This window comes from Sinocyclocheilus grahami, unplaced genomic scaffold, assembly GCF_001515645.1.
Source record: "Sinocyclocheilus grahami isolate Dianchi unplaced genomic scaffold, SAMN03320097.WGS_v1.1 scaffold1490.1, whole genome shotgun sequence".
Taxonomy (NCBI): domain Eukaryota; kingdom Metazoa; phylum Chordata; class Actinopteri; order Cypriniformes; family Cyprinidae; genus Sinocyclocheilus; species Sinocyclocheilus grahami.
Window position 1 is genome coordinate 82058 of NW_015506669.1, and position 17915 is coordinate 99972.

The 17915-nt window shown below is 40.7% G+C and overlaps 1 long non-coding RNA gene across 2 annotated transcripts in view; it reads right to left on the reverse strand.

Moving 5' to 3' along the window:
• LOC107570667 (uncharacterized) overlaps positions 1-17915 on the reverse strand; it is a 77941-nt gene that overhangs the window by 57464 nt on the left and 2562 nt on the right. The window lies entirely within an intron of this gene.

Sequence of the window (17915 nt, forward strand, 5' to 3'; positions counted from 1 at the left end):
TTTCAACACGAACAGGACACAACCTCTCCACACATTCTGCTGACACACAGAGATGGCTGGCCTAACACATTCATAGCTATCCTGAGAGCTTCCGGCACAAGATCCTTGGCGTTCCTCTCAATGACCTCTTCCTCCATGCAAGGTTAACAATCATAGATGCAGAAGATGCATGTAAAGATTATCCCGTCATGACTACAGCAGCAGTCCCTGCTCTATTCTCTTCAAACATCAATCTGACATCACTCGATCCTGCAGTACGATCCATTTGTGGCCTGGAATGATACACATTAAAAGCCTCAAATGAAAGCTTGTGTTATACACATTAAAAGCCTCAAATGAAAGCTTGTGTTACTAATATTTGTCAGGCACACAGGTTCAGCTGCGGGTCAGGCAGAGCTGTGACCTGTACATCTCTGATTACCCAATAGGAAAAGACGAATCGCAGAGGCCTAAAGGACATTAAAGGCTGCCCTGGTGCTCGTGTTTTTAAACTGCACACAACAACCTCAAATAAAACACTGGATAATTCTATGTTTTGTCATTACTGCTCATGAAACAAACGTTTGAATTGTAACTGTTTATGGACACTATGATTTTATTCCATTCCCCATGTCATGTTCTTCAACATAAAAGCAATTGTGCAAATGGTGGTAAACGTTTGGCTCACGTATCTCTGTAACACTGTGATGCTGGATATCTTAATATAGTCACATTTTGTCATGATAAGGTCTCTTTGAGGGCAGGACACTGTATGCATCTTCAATTTCAGAACGGTTATCAAGATTCAATATTCGCATTTACTGACTGCAAGTCATCACATCTCAACAATAAAAGCATGTACAGGACGGCGGCGATGGAAATGAAAGGTGATTGAGACCACAGTGAACGTGCTGTTATAATCCTTCACATGGACATCCAGAGTGGCCATGAATTGTGCTGTGCTGAACTGAGCTGTATTGGCCATTATACCATCTACAGAGCAAATGGTCAGTACTAGGCCCTGCGGAGCTCGAGTAATTGATTTGACCATGTAATACATTTTGAGTAACTCTGACAATGTATTAAATAAATGCAATATAAATATCAGTAACATGTTGGAAACCTTATTTTTGAGCATAAGGGTGACCAACATTTTATGTCACTTTTTATATCATTTTATTTCATGATATATGTCATAGTTTAGCTATTTTTGCTGAGAGGAAAAAACCTTGCTACAAATATATATTAAAATACATAGTATATATACACATACACACACACACATATATATACAAAATGCTACAGAAATTTATCAAACAAAAAAAAAACAGAACACTGCATAGTCTTTACCGTATAAATTAAACAAAGAATTAATTCTTATTAAAGCAACTAAAGTTATTCAGTAAAAAGCAGTGAGTGCTTTTCTCTTTGTCATTTGATGTTATAATGACACAGACAGCAGCAGGTTTATTAGGCTACTGTCACTGATTCAATATACTGACACACATCCGATTTTTTCTGTTTATGTATTTGAGACATTTACGAGGATATTTGCGAAAACAGTCATTTTAAATATTCTTGTATTAAAGAAGATAATAATGACAATTTGATTTTAGGCTGTTAAATGTTGTGAATTCTGTGTTTACAGAGACATGACAAGAAGTCTGAACATAGGTTTTTTTTTTTTTTGAAACATGTAAACGCTCTGTCGCTCGATTTCATTTTAGCTCTGATTTTCCATTCACTGACAGTTAATGGAGACCACCGAAAAAATCAACAGATAGCTTAGGTTAGCTTCGGCGCGCATGGTCTAAAAGGGTTGTCCCTATTCTCTTCATGAGTAATGGGTGTGTTTTGGGCATAACGTGCTATAAACCAGTCAGAGTCTCATCTCCCATTCCTTTTAAGAGCCAGTTGCGCTCGCGCCATGGCGTATTCACTATTTACACAGCAGAATTTGCAAGCGCAAAGACTGAACGCGTCTCATAGAGGAAACAGAGCTGCTTGTGGGCGAGCAAATAGGTAGCCTAATTCTGATACATGCAATGACTATCCATTATGACATGATGTAGGCATTTTTATATTTATGTAGTCTACACAATAATAATCTTTTACATTGTAATCCTTTCATTTTTAATATTTGGCATGTTTGTGTGCTGCTGCGCATCCCTGTGTGTGTAATGAGTGTACGCACGTTGAGGATATGCCTATAGGCGCATATTACTAACGCGCTCTTTAAATAACAAAAAAATACTGCGCCATTGACTTAAGACCAGGTCTATTTCAGTTGCCTCAAAATAGTAACGCGCCAACAATGCACCTGAACACACCCCGTTTTCAGGCCAGCACGCCCATGGGCACACAAATGGGTGCAAATGCGTTTGCTATTTAAACAACGTGGTGCAGGACGTGAAAATGATAACTGCGTCAGGATGAAACTAGCGAAAAACACTTGCGTCGCGCTTGGTGCTACAATGCACTGAGTGTATGATAGGGCCCATAGTCTGTCAAGTGTGTCCAAATTTAGTCGTGTGCATAAGCCCCATTCTCAGGAACTTTATTTATTTATTTATGCATTTATTTTCACGATGAATCCTTTCATGATGAATCTTTTACACATAACTGATATCTCTTTGTTTATTCCACAGGCACAATAATAGCTGAACTAACACTGTTGAGAAGATTCTGTCTGGTATGGCAGTAAAAAAAACACTAGTTTTTGTTGATACAAGTCATCCCAGTTACTTTAACCCTAGAAACTCCTGCTAGATACACAATTAGATCTGACATTTGGACAAGTTTTGACCAGATGCTTCTGTTCTCATGTGCTGAAGTCATACAGCAATCATGTATTCCTGCCAGCAGAGGACAGAGATGTAACTGTGCTACCGATCATCGCATGCAGGAGGAGCTGCTTATGCGAGAGAGATGTTCAGACGGAAACAGAGCGGTTGTAAACAGCATTACTGTATAACCAGCACTGAAACCAAGCTGATCTGCTTAGGAGACCATCGTGTCAAAATGCCACACTCACCAAAAACGCTCATGACACCATCATGCTGTTTAAATACAGACAACACTGATGTGCTGTGTAACTGAAATGAGCTGTAATTGGCTGTGAAAATCATCTGTTCCTGTTTAAATGAGGGGAATTAAGCTGTGAACGGAATAACCTCAGGCTGAGCTCATGGTCGCGGATGAGAAGGAGACAGAGGTGTCCAAAAGTCAGCCAGAGCAAACGTGATCTGGTGCACTCGCATTACATGATAGTGTTTTCACACAGTCCTCGTGTCTCACACATCAATCACTGTCTGTAAATGACTGAAGTGTGACATTCTAGACAATACGCACCTCATAACAACAGTGTGGAGAAACACCAGCAGACTCATGAAGAGAGGCAGATGAAACTGAGCACTGTGAGATAAAGCTGCTGACAGACGTCATCTACGGCACAGAAACCAGTCATGTTCCAAAACACTGCCGGCGTGACAACACAACAGACATATTTAGCCTGTCTAGCCTTACAAACACCAAAAACATACCCTGGCCATCATCATACAGTGACATATTGCATGCTGATGATGCTGCTTTGAGTTAGGAGAGACCGGGGCTAGTTGTCACATTATTTACTGTAGTAAATATTTCTCAGGCTGAGTTTATTTTCTGTACAGACACAAACCTTAAAGTCTCAACTAACTATCATCAATAACAGAATGTATATGGTGTTTTCAAATTTGCCTGATTTTAGTTGTATTGTACAGCATTTTGAGTCAACTGGGAGTTGTGTTGAAAGTGATTTATAAATCAAGAAGAGGAAACAAGAAGAAAGAAAAAACATGATTAAAAACAACTTTCTGCTCATTTTAAACAATTCACAACATGACTAAAATATCAAGTTGTTTTGGCCAGCAAATATTGTAATACTATCTGGTATAATGTATAACAGTTGAAACACATTTGACTTACCCTAATACAAATGTGACAACATGCCCCAACCTGAAATTTGTTTCTGTTCAGATCTGCCTTCACTATCCAGCGGCTCATGTTAATGTATGTCAGTGTGTTTTACTGATATTATGGAATCTTGGTTCAGACAGAGCTCACAAAATGGTTCAAATTTAAGATGGTTTTGAACTGCTTTGGCATTTATTTGTGAAGGTGCATTTTTGAAACTTGCAATCAAGTAAACATTTGGAATGCTCTAATGTAATATATTTACATGCATGTAAATACTGAGATGGTGAGCTGCGTGGCAAAGGAGCGTTATTGACAGTTACTGAGATCTCTGTCTAGCTGTAACACCAGTGTGCCCTCGACTCGTGCTGCTGCACAATTAATGCACTCCAGCTCATTTAGGACGTGTCTGCTGGAGAACATGCGCCTGTATGAGGAAACATGACGAAAGCCTCCAAAGTTACCTGGATTGCCATCCACACAGCACTGCAGCAGGTGTAAACAACACCGTCCCATCTCCACTCAAACGCTTTATTAACCAGAAAAAAAACCTCTTGCCTGGTGTAAATTGTTTTACCTAATGTGATTGCTCGCCTTGAACTGTTTATATTGTGTTAGGAGTCTAGATTGCACAAACAAATTAAGTGACGCACCAACAATAAGTGAGAGCAATCATTTTCCATCAACTCGACTAATCAGATTTCAGTGTCATCTGATATAAGGTTCCCTCATCTCGTTACGGTACACGGATCCGCCAGAACGCTGTGCTTATTACACTCAAAGCGGGAATCTGATATAGAGATAACACGCTGTTGACAAACTGAAATCCATATTTTGATAGAAGAAAGCACTACAAGAGTTTCCTGTCTCGCCGGTTTTCCTGCTTCAGTCAGTGTGAGGAGCTTCTGAAGCGCCGTTAGCAGTAGCTGAGAGGTAATTAGGAGCATGATATAATGCATACTGTCACAATACTGGGTGAACAGCATACCATTAATAAATGTAAACAGAGACAGACAGACACTGCTTTGCTATGAGAGCTCAGTCAAGAAGATCGCATGAAAATCATCTGAAAAATACATGGAATGGAATCATTTAGTCATGTTTAATCAGCTTCCTTGTCATTCCAACCCCATATGCTGTTGTCCATGGAACTCTAAACAGCTCTTTTCCAAATAATAACAGGTCATAGTGTCCAAGACTGCCAGCACCATTAACGTACATACCAATAATAATACATATAAAAAATTATAACAATAAAACATGTTAACAGTTTAATAAATATATAAGAAATACTATTAAAAAACAATATTATTATTATGATATTTTTAAAAATAAATGTAATCAACCTGCTATCTTGACACACTTCCCACGTCTTTTTTCAGAAGGGTGCTAAACTGTTTAGAAGCAGATCTCTTAGAAGTGGTGAATGCCTCACTTCTTTCTGGGACGTTTCCAAACTCCCTGAAAACTGCAGTTGTTAAACCCCTTCTGAAAAAGAGCAATCTTGATAACGCCATATTGAGCAACTATAGACCAATATCAAACCTTCCTTTTATAGGAAAGATTATTGAAAAGGTAGTCTTTAATCAGCTGAACAAATACTTAAACTCAAATGGATACCTGGACAATTTTCAATCTGGTTTTCGACCGCATCACAGCACAGAGACAGCACTCATTAAGATAAATGCTGTTTTAAATTAGTTTTAAATCAATTTTAAATCATTTTAAAAGTTTTTAAATTCCTTTATTTATTGTTGCGATAATTTTTTTCATGATTATTTTACTTCCTTTTATGTAAAGCACTTTTACCATTGTGTATGAAATGTGAAATATAAATAAACTTGCCTTGTCTTCTACTAGAGCATTTCAAGTTTTAAAACTTTACAAATGCATACTCTTGCTTTTTCTGGTGGAAGGTAATTGTAAGATAATTGCTGCACCAATTTGTAGTTGATGCTGATTATCACCAGAGCACTCCAGCCCTCTCGTGCCGCAGATGAGCGGTAGTATGGCTTAATGAGCTTCACTGGATAAAAACTATGCAAGTGTCACAGGGAATGACACTTAAAGGCTACACTACGTATTTCTTGTTTTAGTATCACCAAATAAATATGTAGAAGTGTACCTATTTTTTTTTCTTCTTTTTTTAATAAAGCGGTTTTTGTATGACGCAGTATCCAGTATCATTATAAAGCCACAACACCTGTCATAATATTAACCAGCCACATATACACACAATTTTGAGTAACTGGTAGTGCTTAAATTACTATGTGCACATTTAATTTTTAAAATACACAGCTTTTTTTTTTTTGTCAGGATTTCAACTATAATCACTGTTTATAAGTGAACAAAATGAAGTGGTTTTACATAATTTTTTTTACTATGTCATAGATTTACTGTCATTTTTACATATTTTAGTTGTCAGAATATGCCGTGAATCATATATTACCATATAAACCGCATAATCTGTGTATAGTCATGGTCCTCTTTAGTGTCATTTCAAAATATTATTCTCCTATCGTGTTCCACTGATAAAGCAGGTTTGGAATGACATAAAGAATAAATCATGACAGTGTTTTCACTTTTGAGGGAACTTTCTCTTTAAATTGCATCCTCATATAATTTTCCACGTATATATTCTCACGGCAGAGACAGAAAGTGACTGTTTGCTCTGATGTTACATGTGTTCTGACCTTGCGTAGGACTGTTGTTTTCGTGATGTAAAAAGCATGTATGTTATTGTTTCTGTGAGTCTGATCTCATCCACTGGTCTGTGCAGGGATGTGGAGCACGAGTCCACCTGAGGCCAGATGCCCAGAACAAATCAGACGTATTTACACGTAAGCCCGCTTGTTATCTTCACAAGCAAACACGGCTGTGAATCACTGTCTGTTCTCTTCAGGCTGACGCTGCGATCAGCAGCAGCACAAACACCTGTAACGAGCACTCGACGTCCGGAGTAAATCGCTGGGAGCCGGTGTGCTGCTGCTGCAAGGCATGCTGGGATGCGTTGACCTTTTCCTCAGATCATTATTAATACATGCAGGGCATTAGGAAAGGTTAATGAGTGATAGGAAAGCCATTCTCTCCGAATACAAACAAGGGCCACAGAGCCTCGTAAACGCTGACGCCGCTGTGTGTGGAAACTCACACGTGTAAACGGCGAAGATATGCTCAAACCACACCAGACAGATGAAACGCTTTCGTATTCATACAAAACTCAGCAATAACACTTTATCTGTCTGTGTTTTTGACGATCACTCACATAAATCAATAAAAAAACAACGATTCTGTCATCTTTTATAGCTGCTAATATGTTGCAAAAAGCCATCATTAAGCATGTGTCATGGAAATGCTCTTTTTTGGGGGGATATACGTATAGTGGTTATTCACTGAAGAGATGAAAGAGCTGAGAGCTAAAGCCAGGGAAAGTTTCTCAGTTGTCTGTTCCTCACAGAGAGTTATCGAATGGCTTGAGACTGGAACTCAGGCGGTCGACACATGCGCTCTAGAAAGCTTCATCTTAGTCCAGTGTCTGTGCTATATTTCTCCAGAAGTTATGACCAATAAAAATGTCTTTCTACTCTTTTAAAATAAAGTTGCAGCAATCTCATAAAACTCTCACACAAGCGGCCATCTGTTGTTGTTCACGCTTTACAGCTACGCTATTTTGTTGCAGTTGTTGTTCTGTCTCTTTCGTTTCGTTTTCTACTGTGAAACAGCAGCCCAGGCCAGTGCTGCCACCTTGTGGAACAACTGATTAGTGCAAAACAAATGCAATGCACATGTGCGACCTGCGCGTACACAGTAAAAAATCGGGTGGTGCGTGTACTATTCTGATGACGAAATTTGTGTCACTCACACTGTACGCATATGCTAGCATACACATAAAAAGTGAAGTATACTTTGGGCTTTAGGGCACATTCACACATGGCAGCTATTGTTTGAACGTTCGTTCAGAGTTCATTTGGAAGCAGATCTCACTCTGTTTGTTTGGAGACACCGGATCCTCACCTTTTCAGGGTGTCTCAAGTCTACTTCCAAACAAACTCTAGAGTGGTTCAACTGATTTATGAACGCAACGCAGTCCAAAGACATCCAAACAAACCAGAAACAGAATGTGATGTCACAAGATGTGACCCAAAATAGGACAGAAAGCCCAGGCACACCTGGTTCATCTCGTCATAGGAGCGATGTTGCCTGTACAGTTTGCAGCAGACCTCCATGTGCAGCAGAGGAATTCCTGTCGCTGTTTTGACTCCTTTACACATTTTATGCTCTTAGTGAGTTAAAAACTGGTCAAAATGCCACCGTATTTACATACATACAACGAGTGCCTTTACCCAGCACACGGCATTGTTTTGGATGTTCAGTAAGTTCTACCACAAAATATACACCATAAAAGCCGTGCAATCAGATGTGATAGTATCCTTATGACTTTTATTTTGTATTTGAAGATTTATTGTCAAAAAGGGCAGTGTGAATGCTAAGCAAACCAAGACTACATGTATCAATTTCTTTTTTTGGTCCAAAAGAACCAAGAGAACCAAACTACAAATGTAAACACACCCTTAGGATATAGTACTCATAAGGTGTTTTACATTGTCTTTCTGGAGCTTCACAGATGTATGGTAAGCAGCAGCATAACATTTCTTCAAAATGGCAAAGAAATACAATAATACTGCTTTGAGGGGGTCAGGGGTTGAGGACATGATGGCTGAAATCTGTACCTCGAGCCTACAGTTGCAGAGGTCATCCTCCTTTATTTGCTTCCTATTACCATGATTTTACTTTAGGAGTTCGGTTTGTCTGAAATGGAGCAATTCTTCTCTCACCCCAAGTGCTAAACACATACACACCCGCCTTGATACGATATCTGAGAGGAGATAAACTATAAAGACCATCGGCGCCGCTTTCAACTCTTTTCCCAGGCCAGCAAGAGTCTTTGTTGATAAGCCACAGACGTCCACATAGCTATCCGGGGATTGTGAAGGTTCTGCTGCCGCAGATCGATGGGGTATTTCAGACTGAAACTCAAGAGTGTATACCTGTCTGTGCTCCCTATCCTCTACAGATTAAGATGGAAGGCATGCAAATGTGCTCACTTTTGACACACAAGGACCCCACTGATCCAACCGTCGCATGTCTCCACAGGCCAAGAAAGCCCACATTTTGCAAGCGTTTGCAGACGCCCTATCATCAGACACGTACAGCATCTGTCATTTACATGCCAGGCATGGTGCAAAGCGCATCAGCGTTCCTGAAGCGTTCAGCGAGGGTGAGACGGGCACGTGTGCGTGTGTGAGAGGAGTGTGAGCGCATGCCCCTATCCAGAAGCAGCCAGACGCGCCGCGACTCGACGGGACATCCTAACACCGCCAGCTGACGTGTTGCAGTTGTTTGTGAAGCACGAGAGATTTAGGTGCGAAACAGATGTCAAAGTTGCTGAAATACAAAAAGCGTTAACCTGTGACTGCTGACAGGCCTGCCTCACCGAGTTTATCAACGATGTGTTTTTGTTGCATAACTGGGAGAAAAGTCACACGCTGACCACTCATCCCGACTTAAATGAGCGTCGCGACTCGACGGGACATCCTAACACCGCCAGCTGACGTGTTGCAGTTGTTTGTGAAGCACGAGAGATTTAGGTGCGAAACAGATGTCAAAGTTGCTGAAATACAAAAAGTGTTAACCTGTGACTGCTGACAGGCCTGCCTTACCGAGTTTATCAACGATGTGTTTGTGTTGCATAACTGGGAGAAAAGTCACACGCTGACCACTCATCCCGACTTAAATGATCGCTTGACCTCACCAGCTGTAAGCCCTTAACTGTCACCCCCCATTTTTTAAAATAGTAATTAAAGTGCATGATCCAAACTTAAATTGTTATAATTCATGAACACTTTGGAATACAAAGGAAAGGTTGGTCTGTTTTGTACCTATGGGCGCCGCAGAGATCGCACGCTCTGTATACGTGCATTGCGTATTCGGATTGATTACCATAGTATAACCAGTTTTACTATAAATACTATGGTTAAGCTATGGCTAGTATAACAAAACCATGGTTAATTTGTGGTTACTTAAATTTTTTTAGTAGTTAAACTATCTATTTGTAGTTAAAACCATGTTTAATTTTCGTAAAGGTACATACAGTATGTTATTAAAACATTATGCAACTGAGTGCAGAAATGAAGGTGAGTAATCTAACCTGACGCTGACATTACAGTAGCCAGTCTTAACAGTTAAGTGCACCGCTCTCCTGCTGTACTTCAGTGACCTTTCTGTGAATGAGGTAACCGTGCAGGGATTCGTGCAACACTGCTCGTGCATGACCGCCGCTGGCCACCGGGGGCAGAGTCGCCCGCTTATTCACCCGCTCGGCCGGGTCAGTGCCATGAAACCCCGTGGAGGGCCAGCGGGTGCCATCTTCCCCCGTGTGGAGCGGAGCGTAATGAACCGCCTCGCCAGGGCTGTAAAAATGTCAGGAGGCAATCGCTGCCCTCCCAAAGTGCTTCGAGGCCCCTTCTTTAACCTAATGCACCGCATCCAGCCTCCCTCGTCCGCAGGCTCACCTGAAACGGTTAAAAATGGCGTGAGCTCATGGTACTTCTCGGCTCTCCACACAATGGCTCTCTTGCACCTGTCTCTCAGTGCCACTCCTTCGCCATGTATAATTGATCACATTTAATTATTGCTCCACTGCTGACAGCGGCGCGCCTTCCAGTGCTGGAGAGCAGCTCATTGGTTTTGTTGTCTGTTGCATCATTGACTGTTTTTACAGATAGACAGACAAGGCGGTGGATTAGCCCTCCGGCCGTGGTGCACACACATTAGCCTCTCCCCGCGCCGGGGGAAACAGGGGTTCGGGAGCAACACGGGGATCAGATTATTCTAGAAAGTAATGGGATCCTGTCTTACAGGCTCAGATCTACAACACTATACCGCTTTGGAGGGACATACGAGACTGAGATTCAAATTCTGATGCTTTCACTTTGGTTTATTTTCACTTAAATTTTAATCTCTCAAATGATTTCAAAAGAAAGTAGTAGATTAAAACACACACACACACACACACACACACACACACAGCCAGTCTTAACAGTTTATGTGATCTGGCTCTTGATTTTATTATTATTATTATTATTACTATTACTTTCTTTCTTGCATGTGGTTTTATTAAATGCACGTGGTAAGAGCGTCTACGGTAGTTCACATTGTCCAAAACACTGAAGGAAACGCGGCAATCACAGACGTTCGCATTCGGACGAGATTAGATTTCTCAGAGAATCGCTGAGTTTGGCGAAAAACAGTAGGTCATTTGCTCTGGAATTATTACAGAGGTCGTGTGAGAAAAACACAGACATGGCAGATTCGAAGGGGATTAAAATTGCAAAGTACGTCTGTGAAACACAGACCTGTAAGACTAGTCCCGTCCGAACTGGGCCTTAGTTTGGTGTTTCTGTATGAAACTACAACAAATGTATTTTTGTGTTCCCATCTGCATTGCTATGATTTTACAAAAGAGGAAAACAATATTGAGAGCGACAGTGGTCAACAGAGAGACAGACGCTATCACTAGAAAACAGCAGTGTTACTGTAATGTAATTCTAAGGTCGGAAAACAAAGTATAGTGTTATAAATGTACCATGACATTTTAAAAAATGAAACTAAACTAGATATCTGATGTAAATAACTGTGGAAATGCATCATCACAATCTCTTAAAATGTTCACTGCATCCATTCCTGTCCTATGTGTGTTTTCAATGAAGAAACAAGTCTATAATATCGGGACGTCAAATGTAACAGAAATATTTGATACATCATTAATAATTTACAAGCCACAAGAAGTTGTTACCTTTTAATGTGCTGTATTGTATTGTACAGTATAATTCCTTACGGATTTGCTGACATGTTGTAAAAGCCTTTTCATGATGACAGTAAACAATCTTGTTATGTAAAGACATATCCTTCACAATATTCTGCTTCTGCCTTCATTCATCTAAAAACCATCAGTTTATCCACTATTAACGATCAATAGATTTTCTTTGTGTGCTTTCAAAGAAAAGACCAACCCATTATAAAACATCTGAGCATGTCAAATAGTTTTAGCCTGCTAAATCACTAATATAAATCTCATCATCTTTATTCCTTGTGCATCTCTTGCTTTTCTTTCTCCTTATCTTGGCTCTCTGAATTGTGTGCTATATAAATAGCCCTGCTTGTCTGTGAATTGGATTGCAGCTCTCACAGTGAATGTCTCTTTTCTTTCACAGAGGCAGATGCTTCATATGTCTATTGGAGGAAAAGTGCGCCGCTCTCCTGCTGTACTTCAGTGACCTTTCTGTGAATGAGGTACCCGTGCAGGGAGTCGTGCAACACTGCTCGTGCATGACCGCTGCTGGCCACCAGGGGCAGAGTCGCACGCTTATTCGCCCGCTCGGCCGGGTCAGTGCCATGAAACCCCGTGGAGGGCCAGCGGGTGCCATCTTCCCCCGTGTGGAGCGGAGCGTAATGAACCGCCTGCCCTCGCCAGGGCTGTAAAAATGTCAGGAGGCAATCGCTGCCCTCCCAAAGTGCTTCGAGGCCCCTTCTTTAACCTAACGCGCCGCATCCAGCCTCCCTCGTCCGCAGGCTCACCTGAAACGGTTAAAAATGGCGTGAGCTCATGGTGCTTCTCGGCTCTCCACACAATGGCTCTCTTGCACCTGTCACTCAGTGCCACTCCTTCGCCATGTATAATTGATCACATTTAATTATTGCTCCACTGCTGACAGCGGCGCTCCTTCCAGTGCTGGAGAGCAGCTCATTGGTTTTGTTGTCTGTTGCATCATTGACTGTTTTTACAGAGAGACAGACAAGGCGGTGGATTAGCCCTCCGGCCGTGGTGCACACACATTAGCCTCTCCCCGCGCCGGGGGAAACAGGGGTTCGGGAGCAACACGGGGATCAGATTATTCTAGAAAGTAATGGGATCCTGTCTTACAGGCTCAGATCTACAACACTATACCGCTTTGGAGGGACATACGAGACTGAGATTCAAATTCTGATGCTTTCACTTTGGTTTATTTTCACTTAAATTTTAATCTCTCAAATGATTTCAAAAGAAAGTAGTAGATTAAAACACACACACACAGAGTATCCTTTTAACCTCACTGAACAGGTTTTTCATCTGAGCTTCACCTGATGGAGAGTCTGAGACTGAGAGTCTGTTCAACACTCACAGGAGCTGCATATGAATTAATAATTACGGTTTAAAGCTTAACCCAGTTATCAAGATCTGTCATTAAAAGATGACGTTTAAATACATGTCCTTTTTCAAGTGATGACATAATAGGCCAAGCAGTAATAGGAAAACATGTATTGTATTGTATTTAATGTACTCTAACTGATTTCCAGACATGTTGTAAAAGCCTTTTAATGATGACTTTTAAAATAAATTATTTCCAACCTCTCACATCAACCAGTCTTGAGATTTTCTGAGAAATACCTCATGCAAAGAAATATCCATCACAACATTCTGCTTTTGCTTCTGTTCATTTATCAGCGTACATCTGACCATCAGTCTACATTTACATTCATGCATAGAACTTCAACTTTAAGTGACTTACAAAAGCAATCTGTCAAAAAGCCAACAATATTCGTAATATACAATGCCACATTTATCCAACCAGCCTTAAGGCCGTGTGTCCACCAAAGCATTTATTCTTGAGGCTAGCAGTGTTTTTCACTTGCTTTCAATGGGAGCGCCACATTAAACATGGCAGCAGCGTGATGAGTGTCTAGACATTTAACGCTGAGCACTTGCCCTTTCTTCTGGTCATTTGAGAATTTTAAAATGTTCAACTTTGGGTAAAATACAGCGCTTATCGCTGCCACTTTTCACCCAGCCGTCCAATCACAGTGGAGGAGGGGCGGGACAAACATCGCCAACTGTCTAATTGAACAATGACTGAACAACAATGGAGAAGAAGTAAATATTGCTGGTCTCCAACTACCCATGTCTGTAATAAATGACATCTCTGACTACAACAATATTAATATGAAAATACATGCTTGGAGCAACATTTTACAGGAACAACTGTGTAAACCAAGCAATCGTCACTATCGGCAGACACACTATCAGCAGTGTATGTCGCACGGTAAGCAGCATTGGTGAGCATGTAGAGCAGGAGGTGTTCAGACGTCCTGAGCACAGTCTACCAACATCTGCATCCTCTACGCCATCATGGGATGATCCTCAAAGCAGGGCATTCATTCGGTCTCCAAAAGCTGCAAGCTGTTTTCAATTTCGCGAAAAAAATATTTTTTGCGTCTAGCAAGAATTCCAAGATTTCGTGCTTTGTTTTAAAAGCACCTCATTCAGTCGGCACTCGGCAGATCGTCTCTGGCACTGCATCAAGTGTGTTAACACACTGCTTTGGCGTGGTTTAGGCTGTGAAGTCCATGGCTCATTTGGCCTAATGACTCAAATAAAGTCCTTGTGCAGCTCAAGCCCCAGCAGGAGATCTAGATTTATTGTGTCAAGCTCGGCCAAAATGCTTCCAAAAACCCGATTCCACTGGCAGCTTTCGCTTTTACAATAAACACTTGCTAACTTATATAGCTGACATTAAAGTCTGGGCGAGCTCTTGAATCTCTAAGCGTTCCTAAATTACATACGGGATTAGGGCACATAATATAAGCAGATCGAGGAATGTTACTATAGCACATCTCTGTTTTCAGCCAAAGCTTTCAAGACCAGATGAGGTTCCTTCGAGCTGAACCAAATCTGGGCTAAATGTGATGATATGTTGGCTAAAAGTGACCTGCAAAACCAAAATGAAATCGAACCCGTTTAGCAGCCTCAAATAACAAAAGGCCAAAAGCTGAAATAAGGCTTATAATTGGCAGTCTTGCGTTCTGGACACACCTGAGTGGACTAACTGAAGCAGCGTGACCGCACTGACTAACATCATTACTATCACGCTGTTCGAAGGCGAGCGCGACAGAAATGACCTTAATTTGTCGTGAGAACGGATAGACAGACTGGAAAAGAGCAACGCATGTGTTTAAAGCTCTGGCGGGATAGACTGTCCCGGTGACCTCTGACCCTGCGATAGCCTCAGGCTGACGAGCAGCTCATGACGACGGCCGTCCAGAGCTCAAGTTAATTGTGCATGTGATGAGAGCATTTGGACTTCAAACGGCCCGTGCATGGGGAATTGAGTTTTACTGCACTGCGCTCAAACACACACGGCATACAGTACACACAATTATTCTGCTTAAATGCTTGAACATCAGGTTTCTAGACAAATATGAGTTAAGTCTACATATATAGGCATATGTCTACAAAGTACAGAAAATGCTTCTCACATATGTTTAAAAGCATCCCAGGATTCACCTCATGAAGTCTGTTAATGAATGTCCAAAGTGAATCTACACTAAGAAGAATCTCAAATATAAATAATGCATTTATTTATTTTAGAGTTCTCACTTTACTGTTAATCTAACATGTGGAAAACAGTCAGCACCAAGTGTCATAATGATTGTAATGGTAAAAGAATGTAAAAAATACTACAGTAAAAACCTGTTCATTGGTTAACAGTAGGTTTTTTTCAGCTGCTTACACACATTTTCAAAACTTTGCCTCTTCGTTTCAAAACTTTACACACAAATTCAAGAATTGCACACAAAATGCAAAATACCTCACATCTGTTGCAGAATGAAGCACTGCATTCAAAATATCACAAACACATCTCAAAAGCAAACATTTATTAATAATATTAATTCCTGTTAGATTGTTGTGCCTTACATAGAGAATTGTGTGTTGTGTTTTGCAAAAAGTGTTTTATGAAATTGAAAAAGTCAAAGGCTGAGGATCAGTGTGTGGGTCTGCAGATCTGGTGTGTGCTTCTGCTGAGTGTTCGAGTGTCAGCTTTCAGAAACTGTGTGACGAGTAAAGATTGTGTGTGCAAGCAGTTGAATAAAACTGTAATCGAGTTACTGTGTAGCTTCTTTAAGTAAAACAGCAGATATAAATGCTTCACAATGTCACAGTCCAGGAATAACATCTAATCCATTTTTATCACTTTATCAGCACATTTGACTGAGCAATACACTTATGTGTATGTTTTCATAAAGCCTGTCTGAGTTAGCAACAGTAAGCAAGAAGGGCAGAGCTTAGTGAAAGGTCTCTTAAAGGCACAGGTCACCCAAAGATGAAAATGTCCCAAACTGTATATTTTTCTGCAGAACCAAAAAATATATATTTTGCAGAATGATGGTAAACAGTTTTGGTCACCATTTGGGTACCATTGACTTTCACTGTATGGACAATAAAACAGACATTTCTCAAAATATCTTCGTTGATGTTCCACACACGAGAGAAACTCTAACGGTTTGGGGGAGTAAATGCTGACAGATTGATCATGTTTGGGTGTACTGTCCCTTTAAGATGATCTGCTTTATTCTCATGCATGATGTCATTTACTGGCCTCTGTTTCACTCAGGCTGGTCACTTTAAGATCAGGAGGAGTCTGACACTGCTCCACGTTTATACTGATGAAAAGTGACTAATCTGAGGTGTGTCAGACTGTAGCCTGCTGATTCCCGATGCAAACAGTGAGCCGTGTAATACCATCTGTGCTTTCATCGCGACAGCGGTGTGGTTTCAGCATTTGTGCTCATTTGCATTACAGCACTGGAAACAGAAGCAATGCAGTTTTCCACAACACTCTGAACTGAAACAGCAAGAGAGTCAAGCCTGATCCAGACACACGTGATGCAGGGCATGAGCAGAAGTGTGTGTGAGATGAAGGAGAAACCCTGGCCTACTGAAGCTGCGGCGCATCACGTGAACCACTGACCACACACAACACTCATTTTCTTTACGTTTGCATGTCTTACTATCAGCTATGATTATTCTACTCTGTTAATTAAAAAGCTGTTTATATGCAATTCCGCTAATTGTTTACAAGAAGCACACACATAAGAGGCTGACATTTAGCTGAACGTATACTGTTTAATTAGTGACGCTTAGCCTGCATTTTAAAATCTTTATTTGAATGTGCCAACATTTTTATTTTTAAATCTTTATTTGAATATGGCAACATAATATTGCGATCTACAATATTTCTATGAATAAGTCTCTGACAGAGACTATCAGCCAATCACTGTGTGCATAGCTAATAAGCATGCTGACATCATCCACAGCAACCCCGCCCCCTTACTCTGAGCTTAAGACTTCTTTCTATTCCTTAGCTAAGAGTTTTCTCTTAAAGCCTATTCACAAAGCTGCTGACACAAACTTTTACTGCTATTTAGGTGAACTCTTATTAAATGTTTTGTGAATACGGTAAAGATTGTGTGTGCAAGCAGTTGAATAAAACTGTAATCGAGTTACTGTGTAGCTTCTTTAAGTAAAACAGCAGATATAAATGCTTCACAATGTCACAGTCCAGGAATAACATCTAATCCATTTTTATCACTTTATCAGCACATTTGACTGAGCAATACACTTATGTGTATGTTTTCATAAAGCCTGTCTGAGTTAGCAACAGTAAGCAAGAAGGGCAGAGCTTAGTGAAAGGTCTCTTAAAGGCACAGGTCACCCAAAGATGAAAATGTCCCAAACTGTATATTTTTCTGCAGAACCAAAAAATATATATTTTGCAGAATGATGGTAAACAGTTTTGGTCACCATTTGGGTACCATTGACTTTCACTGTATGGACAATAAAACAGACATTTCTCAAAATATCTTCGTTGATGTTCCACACACGAGAGAAACTCTAACGGTTTGGGGGAGTAAATGCTCACAGATTGATCATGTTTGGGTGTACTGTCCCTTTAAGATGATCTGCTTTATTCTCATGCATGATGTCATTTACTGGCCTCTGTTTCACTCAGGCTGGTCACTTTAAGATCAGGAGGAGTCTGACACTGCTCCACGTTTATTCGGATGAAAAGTGACTAATCTGAGGTGTGTCAGACTGTAGCCTGCTG